Source organism: Aethalodelphis obliquidens, unplaced genomic scaffold, assembly GCF_003676395.1.
Source record: "Aethalodelphis obliquidens isolate GAN/ISIS:26980383/991018 unplaced genomic scaffold, ASM367639v1 scaffold658, whole genome shotgun sequence".
Lineage (NCBI taxonomy): Eukaryota > Metazoa > Chordata > Mammalia > Artiodactyla > Delphinidae > Aethalodelphis > Aethalodelphis obliquidens.
In genome coordinates, this window is record NW_020838569.1 from 1 (window position 1) to 13,031 (window position 13,031).

The window sequence follows — 13,031 nt, forward strand, 5'->3', positions numbered from 1 at the left end:
AGCGTAAGGTTTAGGGTTATGGTTAGGATTAGGGAACAGGTACGGTTCAGTGTACAGTTTAGGGTAAACAAGGGATGTGGGCTAGGGTACGTGTTAGGGTATGGGGTAGTATTAGTATATTGGTTAGGATTAAGATACAGGTTAGGGTAAGGACTAGGGTTAGCGTTAGGGTACGGGTTAGTCTATGGGTTAGAATTAGGGTACGGGTTAGTGTATGGGTTAGGGTAAAGGTTAGGTTTAGGGTACAGGTTAGGGTACGACAATGTGTTAGGTTTAGGGTACTGTTAGACTACGGGTTACTGTTAGTGTATGAATTTGTATTAGGGTTAGGGTTAGGGGTATGAGAACGGGTTAGGGTATGTGTTAGTGTATGGGTTAGGAGTATGTTACATGTTAGGTTAAGGGTTGGGATTAGGGTTAGGGAACTGGTATGGTGTAGGGTACAGTTTAGGGTACGCCAGTGGGTTAGGATTAGGGTACGGGTTAGGGCAAGGGTTAGGGTAAAAGTTAGGGTTAAGGTAAGGGTTAGAGTTAGGGTTATGGTTAGGGAATGGGTACGGTTTAAGGTACAGATTAGGGTATGGGTTAGTGTACTGGTTACGACTAGGATACGAGTTAGGGTAAGGGTTAGGGTTAGTGTTAGGGAATGGGTATCATTTAGGGTACAGGTCAGGGTACAACAACAGGTTAGGGTTAGGTTACGTGTTAGGGTACGGGTTATTTTTATTTTAAGGGTTGGGATTAGGGTATGGTTTAGGGTACGTGTTAGGGTATGGGTTATTGTTAGTGTACGGGTTAGGATTAGGGTACAGTTTGGGTAAGGGTAAGGGTTATGGTTAAGATTAGGGAATGGGCAGAGTTTAGGATACAGGTTAGTGTACGACATGGGTTAGGGTTAGGGTATGTGTTAGAGTACGGGTTAGTTTTGGTGTACAGATTAGGATTAGTGCACGGGCAAGGGTTAGGAATCGGGTACGGTTTAGGTACGGGTTAGGCTTAGGGTACTTATTAGGGTACAGATTAGTGTTAGTGTATGGGTTAGGAGTAGGTTATGGTTCGGGTAAGGGTAAGGGTTATAGTTAGGGTACGGGTTAGTGCTAGTGCACAGGTTAGTATTAGGTTACGGGTTAGAGTAAGGGTTAGGGAACAGGTGAGCTTTAGGGACAGGTTAGTGTATGACAACAACTTAGGGTTAGGGTACGGGTTAGTGTTAGTGTACAGGTGAGTATTAGGTTACAGGTTAGGGATCAGGCTTGGTTTAGGGTACTGTTAGGGTACATGTTAGTGTTAGCATATGAATTAGTATTAGGGTACAGGTTGCTGTAAGGATTAGGGTAACGGTTATGGTTAGGGTTACGTTATGGGTTAGGGTAAGGGTTAGGATGAGGCTGAGGGAATGGGTATGGTGTAGGGTACAGTTTAGGGTATGACAACGGGTTAGGGTTACGTTGCGTTTTAGGTTACGGGTTAGTGTTAGTGTATGGGTGAGGATTAGGGGACGGGTTTAGGGTACAGGTCAGGGTATGACAATGGTTTAGGGTTAGGGTACATGTTAGGGTAGGGGTTATTGTACGGATTAGTGTATGGGTTCGGCTAAGTCTTAGGGAATGGGTAGGGTTTACGGTACAGGTTAGGGAATGACAATGGATTAGGGTACATGTTAGGGAACAGCTTAGTGTTCGTGTATGGGTTAGGATTAGAAGTTGTTTAGGGTTAGGGTATGGGTTAGTGTATGGGTTAGGGTAAGGGTACGGTTTAGGGTACAGGTTAGTGTATGACAACAGGTTAGGGTACAGGTTAGGATGAGAGTAGGGGTTAGTGTAAGGTTTGGGCGGGGGGGTGGCCCTTTGCTGAACATGCAAAGGACACATTGAAATAACAGTTTGGGCCTCATGTTCTGTTAAAGGTGTTTGACCAGAGTGCACTTTCAACTGAAGCTAAAGAAGAAATGTACAAACTGTATCCTAATGCCTGGAGGGCTCACCTGAAAACAGGAGGCAATTTCCCTTACCTGTGCAGAAGTGCAGAGGTGAATCTCTGTGTACAGGTAGGTCCTAGGTTGGATCCCAGAGCACTTTGCACACAGAATCTGGTTTGAAACATAAAGGTTTCTTTTATTTTTTGGTCGTCAAGTAAGAGAACTACAGAATTCTCTGTAGGAATGAAGCATTGACTTGATATATTGGTCCACATTAGTAACGTACAGGAGAATTCAAGCATATTAGAGTCACCTGAGGGGCTCTATGCCCACTATCCCTTTTCTAAGAACCACAGGCCTGAACTCACACACTGAAGCAGCCGTTTGGTACAATGGGACGTTGGCTCCTGGACACAATGAATTCAGCCAGAGCGGGACACCAGACTTAAATGGAGTCAATCTGAATCCCACGAAGGGACTTCTTGGTCTAATTTTAATGCATTCAAACACACGCACACAAACTCTACTTCTTCTAATACCTGCCTAAATGGATATTAGAATAGTGGTGAGAAATGTTTGCTTTGCAATTTGGCAAGTAGTATCAAGAGCCTGAAAAGACCAGTACGGGTTAGTGTTGTTAGTGTACGTGTTAGGATTAATGGACGGGTTAGGGTAAGCCTTTGGGTAAGTGTGTGGGCTATGGTTAGGGTGAGGGTGAGGGTGAGGGTTAGGGAACGGGGATGCTTTAGGGTCCAGGTTAGGGTACGACAACGGTGTAGGGTAAGCGTACATGTTAGGGGACGGCTCAGGGTAAGGCTTCGGGTAAGGGTTCACGTTGTTAGGGTACGGGGACGGTTTAGGGTACGACAAGTGTTTCGTTTTAGCGTACGTGTTAGGGGACGGGTCAGGGTAAGTCTTTGGATAAGTGTTAGCGTTAGGGTTAGGGAACGGGGATGCTTTAGGGTCCAGGTTAGGTACGACAATGGTGTAGGCTGAGCGTACGTGTTAGGGGACAGGTTAGTGTTAGTGTACTGCTTAGGATTAGGGGACGGCTTAGGGTAAGGCTTTGGGTAAAGTTTAGGGTTAGTGTTAGGGAACTGGGATGGTTTAGGGGACGGGTTAGGGTAAGGCTTCGAGTGAGTGTTAGGGTTAGGTTTAGGGTTAGGGAACGGGGATGGTTTAGGGTACAGGTAGTGTATGACAACTGTTTAGTGTTGGCGTACGTGTTAGAATATGGGTTAGTGTTAGTGTACCGGTTAGAATTAGGGAATGGTTTAGGGTAAGGCTTTGGGTAATGGTTAGGGTTAGCATCACAGTTAGTGTTAGGTTTAGGGAATGGGGATGGTTTAGGTTACAGATTAGGGTACGACAACGGTTTAGGGTTAGCGTACGTGTAAGGGTACGGGTTAGTGTTAGTGTACAGGTTAGAATTAGGGGATGGGTTAGGGTAAGGCTTCGGGTAAGGGTTAGGGTTAGGGTCAGGGTTAGTGAACGGGGACAGTTTAGCGTAGAGGTTAGGGTACGACAATGGTTGAGGGTTAGCGTATGTGTTAGTGTATGGTTTATTGGTAATGTAGAGGTTAGGATTAGGGGACGTGTTAGGGTAAGGCTTCGGGTAAGGCTTAGTGTTAGGGTTAGGTTTAGGGTTAGGCTTAGGGAACGGGGGCGGTTTAGGGTACAGTTTAGTGTACAACAATGCTTTAGGGTTAGCGTACGTGTTAGGATACGGGTTAGTGTTAGTGTTAGGTTTATTGGACAGGTTAGGATAAGGCTTCGGGTAAGTCTTAGGGATAGGGTTAGGGTTAGGGTAAGAGAACCGGGATGGTTTAGGGTACAGGATAGTGTGTGACAACCATTTAGTGTTAGCATACGTGTTAGGGTATGGGTTAGTGTTATTGTATGGGTTAGGATTAGGGGAAGTGTTAGGGTAAGGCTTCAGGTAAGGGTTAGGGTTATGGTTAGGTTTAGGGTTAGGCTTAGGGAATAGGGACGTTTTAGGGTACAGGTTAGGGTACGACAAAAGTTTAGGGTTAGCATATGTGTTACGGTACAGTTTATTGTTAGTGTACGGGTTAGGATTAGGGGACAGTTGAGGGTACAGGTTAGGGTATGACAACCGTTTAGGGTTAGCATACGTGTTAGGTTATGGGTTAGTGTTAGTGTACGGGTTAGGTTTAGGGGACGGTTTAGTGTAAGGCTTTGGTAAGGGTTAGTGTTAGGGTTTGGGTTAGGGTTAGGGTTAGGGAATGGTGATGGTTTAGGGTACAGGTTAGGGTACTACAATTGTTTAGGCTTAGCGTACGTGTTAGGGTATGATTTGGTGTTAGTGTACGGTTTAGGATTAGGGTATGGGTTAGGGTAAGGCTTCGGGCAAGGGTTAGGGTTAGGGAGAGGGTTAGGTTTAGGGAATGGGGACGGTTTAGGGTACAGGTTAGTGTACGACAACGTTTTAGGGTTAGTGTACGTGTTAGGGTACGGGTTAGTGTTAATGTATGGGTTAGGATTAGGGGAAGGTTAGTGTAAGGCTTCAGGTACGGGTTAAGGTTACAGTTAGTGTTAGGGAATGGGGACGGTTTAGGGTACAGTTTAGCACACGACAACAGTTTAGAGTTAGCGTACGTGTTAGGGTATGGGTTAGTGTTAGTGTACATGTTAGGATTAGGGGACGGGTTAGGGTAAGGCTTCGGGTAAGACTTAGGATTAGGGTTAGGGTTAGGTTTAGATTTAGGGAATGGGGACGGTTTAGTGTACACGTTAGTGTGTGACAATGGTTTATGATTAGCGTACGTGTTAGGGTAAGGTTTCATGTTAGTGTACAGGTTAGGATTAGGGAACAGGTTAGGGTAAGGCTTTGGGTAATTGTTAGGGTTAGGGTTAGGGTTAGGGAACGGGGACAGTTTAGAGTACAGGTTAGGGTACGAAAACAGTTGAGGGTTAGTGTACGTGTTAGGGTATGGGTTAGTGGTACTGTACTAGTTAGGATTAGGGGACGAGTTAGGGTAATGCTTCAGGAAAGACTTAGGTTTAGGGTTAGGGCTAGGGAATGGGGATGGTTTAGGGTACAGTTTAGTGTACAACAATGGTTAGGGTTAGCGTACATGTTAGGGTATGGGTTAGTGTTACTGTATGTGTTAGGTTTAGGGGACAGGTTAGGGTAAGGCTTTGGGTAAGTGTTAGGGATAGGGTAAGGGTTAGGGCTAGGGTAAGAGAACTGTGACGGTTTAGGGTACAGGTTAGTGTATGACAATGGTTTAGGGGTAGCGTATGTGTTAGGGTAGGGGTTATTGTTAGTGTACGGGTTAGGATTAGGGGACGGGTTAGGGTAAGGCTTCGGGTAAGTGTTAGCATTAGGTTTATGGTTAGGGTTAGGAGACGGGGATGGTTTAGGGTACAGGATAGTGTACGACAACGTTTTAGGATGAACATACGTGTTAGGATATGGGTTAGTGTTAGCGTACGGGTTAGGATTAAGGGACGGGTTAGGGTAAAGGTTCGGATAAGGGTTAGGGTTAGGGTTAGGGTTAGGGGACGGTTTAGGTTACAGGTTAGTGTACGACAACGGTTTAGGGTGAGCGTACGTGTTAGGGAATGGGTTAGTGTTAGTGTACGGGTTAGGATTAGGGCACGGGTTAGGGTAAGGCTTCGGGTAAGGGTTAGGGTTAGGGGATGCGGATGGTTTAGTGTACAGTTTAAGGTACAACAACGGTTTACTGTGAGCGTACGTGTTATGCTATGGGTTAGTGTTAGCATACGGGTTAGGATTGGGGGACGGTTTAGTGTAACGCTTCGGGTAAGGGTTAGGGATAGGGTTAGGGTTAGGGTTAGGGGACGTGTACGGTTTATGGTACAGGTTAGGGTATGACAATGGTTTAGGGTGAGAGTATGTGTTAGAGTATGGGTTAGTGTTAGCGTACGGATTAGGATTAGGGAACGGGTTAGGGTAAGGCTTCATGTAATGTTTAGGGATAGGGTTAGGGTTAGGGGACAGGGACGTTTTAGGGTACAGGTTAGTGTACAACAACCGTTTAGGGTGAGTGTACGTGTTAGGGTACGGGTTAGTGTTAGCGTATGAGTTAGGATTAGGGGATGGGTTAGGGTAAGGCTTCTGGTAATGGTTAGGGTTAGGATTAGGGTTAGCGTTAGGGTTATGGGATGGGGACCGTTTAGGGTACAGGTTAGTGTACGACAGCAGTTTTGGGTGAGCGTACGTGTTAGGGTACAGGTTAGTGTTAGCGTACAGGTTAGGATTAGGGGATGGGTTAGTGTAAGGCTTCGGGTAAGGGTTAAGTTTAGGGTTAGGGTTAGGTGATGGGGACGGTTTAGGTTACAGGTTAGGTTACAGCAACGGTTTAGGGTGAGTGCACGTGTTAGGGTACGGGTTAGTGTTAGTGTACAGGTTAGGATTAGGGGACGGGCTACACTAAGGCTTTGGGTAAGGGTTAGGGAAAGGGTTAGGGTTAGGGGATGGGGATGGTTTAGGGTAGAGGTTAGGGTACGACAACGCTTTAGGGTGAGCGTACATGTTAGGGTATGGGTTAGCATTAGCGTACGGGTAGGATTAGGGGACGGTTGAGGGTAAGGCTTCGGGTAAGGGTTAGGGTTAGGGTTAGGGAATGGGGATGGTTTAGGGTACAGGTTAGGGTATGACAACTGTTTAGGGTTAGCGTACATGTTAGGGTATGATTTGGTGTTAGTGTACAGTTTAGGATTAGGGTATGGGTTAGGGTAAGGCTTCGGGTAAGGTTTAGGGTTAGGGTTAGGGCACAGCAAATGTTTAAGGTACAGGCTGGGGTATGGCAATGGTTTAGGGGTAACGTACATGTTAGGGTAAGGGTTAGTGTTAGTGTACAGTTTAGGATTATGGGACGTGTTAGAGTAAGGCTTCGGGTAAGGTTTAGGGTTGGGGTTAGGATTAGGGTTAGGGATACAGAACGGGTATGGTTTAGGGTTCAGTTTAGTGTATGACAAATTTTTAGTGTTAGCGTATGTGTTAGGGTACAGGATAGTGTTAGGGTTAGGATTAGGGGACGTGTTAGGGTAAGGCTTCGGGGAAGGGTTACAGTTAGGGTTAGGGTTACGGTTAGGGTTAGGGAACAGGGAAGGTTTAGGGTACAGGTTAGTGTATGACAACGTTTTAGGGTTAGCGTATGTGTTAGTGTACGGGTTAGTGTTAGTGTACGGGTTATGATTAGGGGACGAGTTAATTTAAGGCTTTGGGTAAGAGTTAGGGTTAGGGTTAGTGTTAGGGTTATGGCACAGGGACTGTTCAGGGAACAGGTTAGTGTATGACAATGGTTTAGGGTTAGCGTACATTTTAGGGTATGGGTTAGGGTTAGTGTATGGGTTAGGATTAGGGGACAGGTTACGGTAAGGCTTTGGGTAACGGTTAGGGTTAGGGTTAGGGTTAGTGTTAGGGAACGGGGACAGTTTAGGGTACAGTTTAGCGTATGGCAACGGTTTAGGGTTAGCTTATGTGTTAGGGTATGGGTTAGTGTTAGTGTACGGGTTAGGACTGGGGAAGTGTTAAGGTAAGGCTTCGGGTAGGGTTAGGTTTAGGGTTAGGGTTAGGGTTAGGGAACAGGGATGTTTAGGGTACACTTTAGGGTACGACAACTGTTTAGCGTTAGCATACATGTTAGGGTATGGGTTAGTGTTAATGTATGGGTTAGGATTACGGGACGTGTTAAGGTAAGGCTTCGGGTAAGACTTAGGATTACGGTTAGGCTTAGGGTTAGGGTTAGGGAACGGGGTCGGTTTAGGGTACAGGTTAAAGTGCGACAATGGTTTAGGGTTAGTGTATGTGTTAGGGTATGGGTTAATGTTAGTGTATGGGTTAGGATTAGGGGATGGGTTAGGGTAAGGCTTTGGGTATGGGTTAGGGTTAGGGTTAGGGTAATGGGATGTGGACCGTTTAGTGTACAGTTTATGGTACGACGAAGTTTTAGGGTTAGCGTACGTGTTAGGGTATGGGTTAGTGTTAGTGTACATGTTAGGATTAGGGGACGGGTTAGGATAAGTCTTCGGGTAAGGTTTAGGTTTAGGGTTAGGGTTAGGGAACGGGGAAGATTTAGTGTACAGTTTAGGGTACGACAATGCTTTAGGGTTAACGTACGTGTTAGGATACGGGTTAGTGTTAGCGTACGAGTTACTTTCAGGGAACGGGTTAGGGTAAGGCTTCGTGTAAGGGTTATTGTTAGGGTTATGGTTATGGTTAAGGAACGGGGAAGTTTCAGGGTACAGGTTAGGGTATGACAAAGGTTTATTGTTAGCGTATGTGTTAGGATAGGGGTTAGTGTTAGTTTACGGGTTAGGATTAGGGGACATGTTAGGGTAAGGCTTCGTGTAAGGGTTAGGTTTTGGGTTAGGTTTAGGGTTAGGGAACAGAAAATGTTTACGGTACAGGTTAGGGTACGACAACAGTTTAGGGTTATTGTATGTGTTAGGGTACGTGTTAGTGTGAGTGTACAGGTTAGGATTAGGGGATGGGTTAGGGTAAGGGTTCAGGTAAGTGTTAGGTTTAGGGTTAAGGTTAGGGATCGGGAACGGTTTAGGGTACAGGTTAGTGTACGACAACGGTTTAGGTTTAGTGTACGTGTCAGGGTACGGGTTACTGTTAGTGTACGGGTTAGGATTAGGGGACGGGTTTTGGTTAAGGCTTCGGGTAAGGTTTAGGGTTAGGGTTAGGGTTAGTGTTAGGTAACGCGGACGGTTTAGGGTATAGGTTAGGGTATGACAATGGTTTAGGTTTAGCATATGTGTTACGGTATGGGTTAGTGTTAGTGTACGGGTTAGGATTAGGGGACAGGTTAGGGTAAGTCTTTGGGCAAGGGTTAGGGTTAGGGTTAGGGTTAGGGAATGGGGACGGTTTAGAGTACAGGTTCGGGTATGACAAATGTTCAGTGTTTGTGTACGTGTTGGTGTAGTGGTTAGTGTTAGTGTACGGGTTAGGATTAGGGGATGGTTTAGGGTAAGGCTTCGGATACGGCTTAGGGTTAGGGTTAGGGTTTGGGAACAGGGACAGTTTAGGGTACAGGTTAGGTAACGTCAACGGTTTAGGGATAGCGTATGTGTTAGGGTATGTGTTAGTGTTAGTGTATGGTTTAGGATTAGGGTATGGGTTAGGGTAAGGCTTCACGTAAGTGTTAGGGTTAGCATTAGGATTAGGGAACAGGGATGGTTTAGGGTACATGTTAGGGTACGAGAACTGTTTAGGGTTAGTGTACATGTTAGGGTACAGGTTAGTGTAAGTGTATGGTTTAGGATTAGGGGATGGGTTAGGGTAAGGCTTCGGGTAAGGTTTAGGGTTAGAGTTAGGGTTAGGGTTAGGGTTAGGCAACGGGGATGGTTTATGGTAGAGGTTAGTGTACGAGAACGATTTAGGGTTAGCATAAGTGTTAGGGTATGGGTTAGTGTTACTGTACGGGATAGGATTAGGGGATGGGTTAGGGTAAGGCTTTGAGTAAGGTTTAGGGTTAGGGTTAGGGAATGGGGTCGGTTTAGAGTACAGGTACATGTATGACAAATATTTAGGGTTAGCGTACGTGTTAGGGAAGGGGTTAGTGTTAGTGTACTGTTTAGGATTAGGGTATGGGTTAGGGTAACACTTCGGGTAAGGGTTCAGTTTAGGGTTAGGTTTAGGGTTAGGGAACGGGGACGTTTTAGGGTACAGGTTAGGTTACCACAACGGTTTAGGTTTACCGTACGTGCTAGGGTACACGTTAGTGTTAGTTTACGGCTTAGGATTATGGGACGGGTTAGGGTAAGGCTTCGTGTATGTCTTAAGGTTAGGGTTAGGGTTAGGGTTATAGAACAGGGACGGTTTAGGGTACAGGTTACATTATGACAACAGTTTAGGGATAGCGTATGTGTTAGGGTATGGGTTAGTGTTAGTGTACGGTTTAGGATTAGGGAACGGGTTACGGTAAGGCTTCAGGTTAGGGTTAGTGTTAGGGATCGGGGACACTTTAGGGTACAGGTTAGTGTACGACAATGGTGTAGTGTTAGCGTACATGTTAAGGTATGTGTTAGTGTTAGTTTATGGGTTAGGATTATGGAACGGGTTATGGTAAGTCTTTGGGTAAGTGTTAGGGTTAGGGTTAGGGTTAGGGATTGGGGACAGCTTAGGGTACAGTTTAGGGTACTACAACAGTTTAGGGTTAGCGTACGTGTTAGGGTATGGGTTAGTGTTAGTAAACGGGTTAGGATTAGGGGACGGTTTAGAGTAAGGCTTCGGGTAAGTGTTAGGGTTAGGGTTAGGGTTAGGGTTAGGGAACAGGTACAGGTTAGGGTACGACAAAGTTTTAGAGTTAGCATACGTTTTAGGGTATAGGTTAGTGTTAGTGTATGGGTTAGGATTAGGGGACGGATTAAGATAAGGCTTCAGGTAAGGGTTAGGGTTAGGGTTAGGTTTCAGGTTAGGCTACGGGGATGGATTACAGTACAGATTAGGGTACGACATCGGTTTAGGGTTAGCATACGTGTTATGGTATGACTTAGTGTTAGTGTACGTGTTAGGATTAGGGGATGTGTTAGCGTAAGGCTTCGGGTAAGGGTTAGGGTTAGGGTTAGGGTTAGGCAATGGGGACGGTTTAGGGTACAGGTTAACTTACGATAAAATTTTAGTGTTCGCATATGTGTTAGGGTATGGGTTAGTGTTAGTGTACAGGCTAGGATAAGGGGACAGGTTAGGGTAAGGCTTCGTGTAAGGTTTAGCCTTAGGGTTAGGGTTAGAGAATGGGGACGGTTTAGTCGTAGGGTACACTACGACTATGGTTTAGGGATAGAGTATGTGTTATGGTACGGTTTAGTGTTAGTGTACAGTTAGGATTAGGGGACGTTTTAGGGTAAGGCTTCGGTTACGGGTTAGGGTTAGTGTTAGTGTTAGGTTTAGGGTTTGGGAACGGGGACGGTTTAGGGTACAGGTTAGGGTACAACAATGGTTTAGTGTTAGTGTACATGTTAGGGCACGGGTTAGTGTTAGTGTGTGGTTTAGGATTAGGGGATGTGTTAGGGTAAGGATTCGGGTAAGTGTTAGTGTTAGGGTTAGTGAATGGGGACGGTTTAAGGTATGGGTTAGGGTACGATAAAATTTTACTGTTAGCATACTTATTAGGTACGGATTAGTGTTTGTGTACAGTTTAGGATTAGGGGAAGGGTTAGTGTAAGGCTTCGGGTAAGGGTTAGGGTTAGGTTTATGCGTAGGTATAGGGAACAGGGCCGGATTAGGGTACAGGTTAGGGTATGACAACCGTTTTGGTTTAGTGTACGTATTAGGGTATGGGTTAGTGTTTGTGTACAGGTTAGGATTAGGGTACGGGTTAGGGTTAGGCTTCGGGTAAGGTTTAGGTTTTGGTCAGGGTTAGGGAACAGGGACGCTTTAGGGTACAGGTTACGGTACGACAATGGTTTAGGTTTACTATACGTGTTAGGGTACGGGTTAGTGTTAGTGTATGTGTTAGGATTACGGGACAGGTTAGGGTAAGGCTTTGGGTAAGTGTTAGGGTTAGGGTAATGGTTATGGTTAGGGAGTGGGGACGGTTCATGATCCACGTTAGGGTATGTCTACGGTTTAGGGATAGAGTACGTGTTAGGGTACGGTTTAGTGTTAGTGTATGGGTTAGGATTAGGTTTAGTGTTAGGGTTAGGGTTAAGGTTAGGGTTAGGGTTAGGGAATGGGTACGTTTCAGGGTCCAGTTTAGGGTATGACAATGGGTTAGTGTTAGGGTACGTGTTAGGTTATGCTTTATTGTTAGTGTATGGGTTTGGATTAGGGTACCATGTAGTGTAAGGGTTAGGTTAAGGTTTCGGTTTAGGATTAGGGTTAGGTTTCGGGTTACGGTTAGGGAATGGGTGAATTGCAGTGTCCCTGTGCTCCATATAAATTGATGGAAATATCCAATGGAAGTGTTAGAAACATCCTATTTTACCCGAGGCTGATACACTACTATATGTTAATTACAGTTTTGCTCACACATCTGTTCATTGAAGTTACAATGTTTTCAATTTCTGTTACTGATCCACCAGAGTGGACCCCAACAAGTGTCCCCCTGCCCAGTGTCATTGGGACCAACAGATCGAGACTGAGTTTTGTTCAGAAGCAAGGGAAACTTTATATTTTCTTCAGAGAATGGAGAGGTGAGAGCATGCACTACCCCACAGGCTGTGGGCTGGGCTGCTGTGTAGGGATCCCAGCAGCATCAGTGGGAGGGAGGGACAGAGCTCTCGAGGGGCGGGTTGGCTGCAGCTCAGGCTCTATGTCGCGGAGTCTGCATGGGGCCCCAGCAGCTGAAATGTCAACCCAGCCATTCTGCATTAGGAAATCTGGTCTGAAGTGCCAGGTGTGGGACCTCTGCATGCGGGACCCTAGGAGCACGTGAAATTAGACAAAGCACAAAGGATTAAAAAGGTCAGACTTGACTTTATTGCCCAGATTCTATTTTTATCTCCCAGGGATTTTTAATGGGCTTTGCTGGGGACAAACCCCTCCTCTGCCTTTTGTCCCGTTCCTCATTCTTGGAGTGCTGAGGGTGCAGACCCTTCTTCTGTAACTGCTGAGTGCTGAGTTGGGAGCCCTCATACCCTGGGGCGAGGGTCAGAGCTTCTCCCCAGCAGCCTCCCGGTGACGTTGATTGTCCCCAGGACCCCTGCCTCCCTGCTCGTCCACCTGAGCACCAGCATTGGAAGTGTTATAGATTCTAATGACCTTTAAGGGTCCAGGAAAGAGATGTGCAGAGACGCTGTGGGGGCTGGTTTCACCCCGCCCCACATTTGTTCGGCCACCTTAGGCTGACCGTTTCTGCCAGCCTAGATGCTCTGACCAGTAGTCTGCGCTTTCTTCAATTAGGCCCCTGAATTAACGTACAAACAGCACCAGGTGTCAGAGCCCTGCCCGCTCAACTCCCAGACAGTCCAGGGTCAGTGGTGATCAAGGACCATGATGGCTACTGAGTCAACAGCCTTTTGAAGTAAACAGGAGTCCAGCCGGTCTTATTGGCCACCATCATCACGGTGTCTGTAGGCTTTTCTATGGTGACAGTGTGGTATACTGTTCCCCCGCCAAGATTATTAGCTCCCCTCTGGGTGCAGTAAGTCCTGCAAGCAGTAGTCTACTCTT

General features: G+C 46.1%; 1 long non-coding RNA gene across 5 annotated transcripts; it reads left to right on the forward strand.

Annotated features, from left to right (window-relative positions):
• The first annotated feature begins 232 nt into the window (after positions 1-232).
• On the forward strand, positions 233-9,600 carry LOC113616860 (uncharacterized). 5 transcript variants are annotated; one of them, XR_003431425.1, is made up of 3 exons: positions 233-271; positions 995-1,357; positions 9,563-9,600. It is a non-coding gene; the product is annotated as an uncharacterized LOC113616860 (long non-coding RNA). The 5 variants fall into 5 exon arrangements; XR_003431426.1 differs by lacking the exon at positions 9,563-9,600 and adding an exon at positions 9,083-9,106; XR_003431427.1 differs by lacking the exon at positions 9,563-9,600 and adding an exon at positions 7,009-7,038.
• The last annotated feature ends 3,431 nt before the right edge of the window (positions 9,601-13,031 follow it).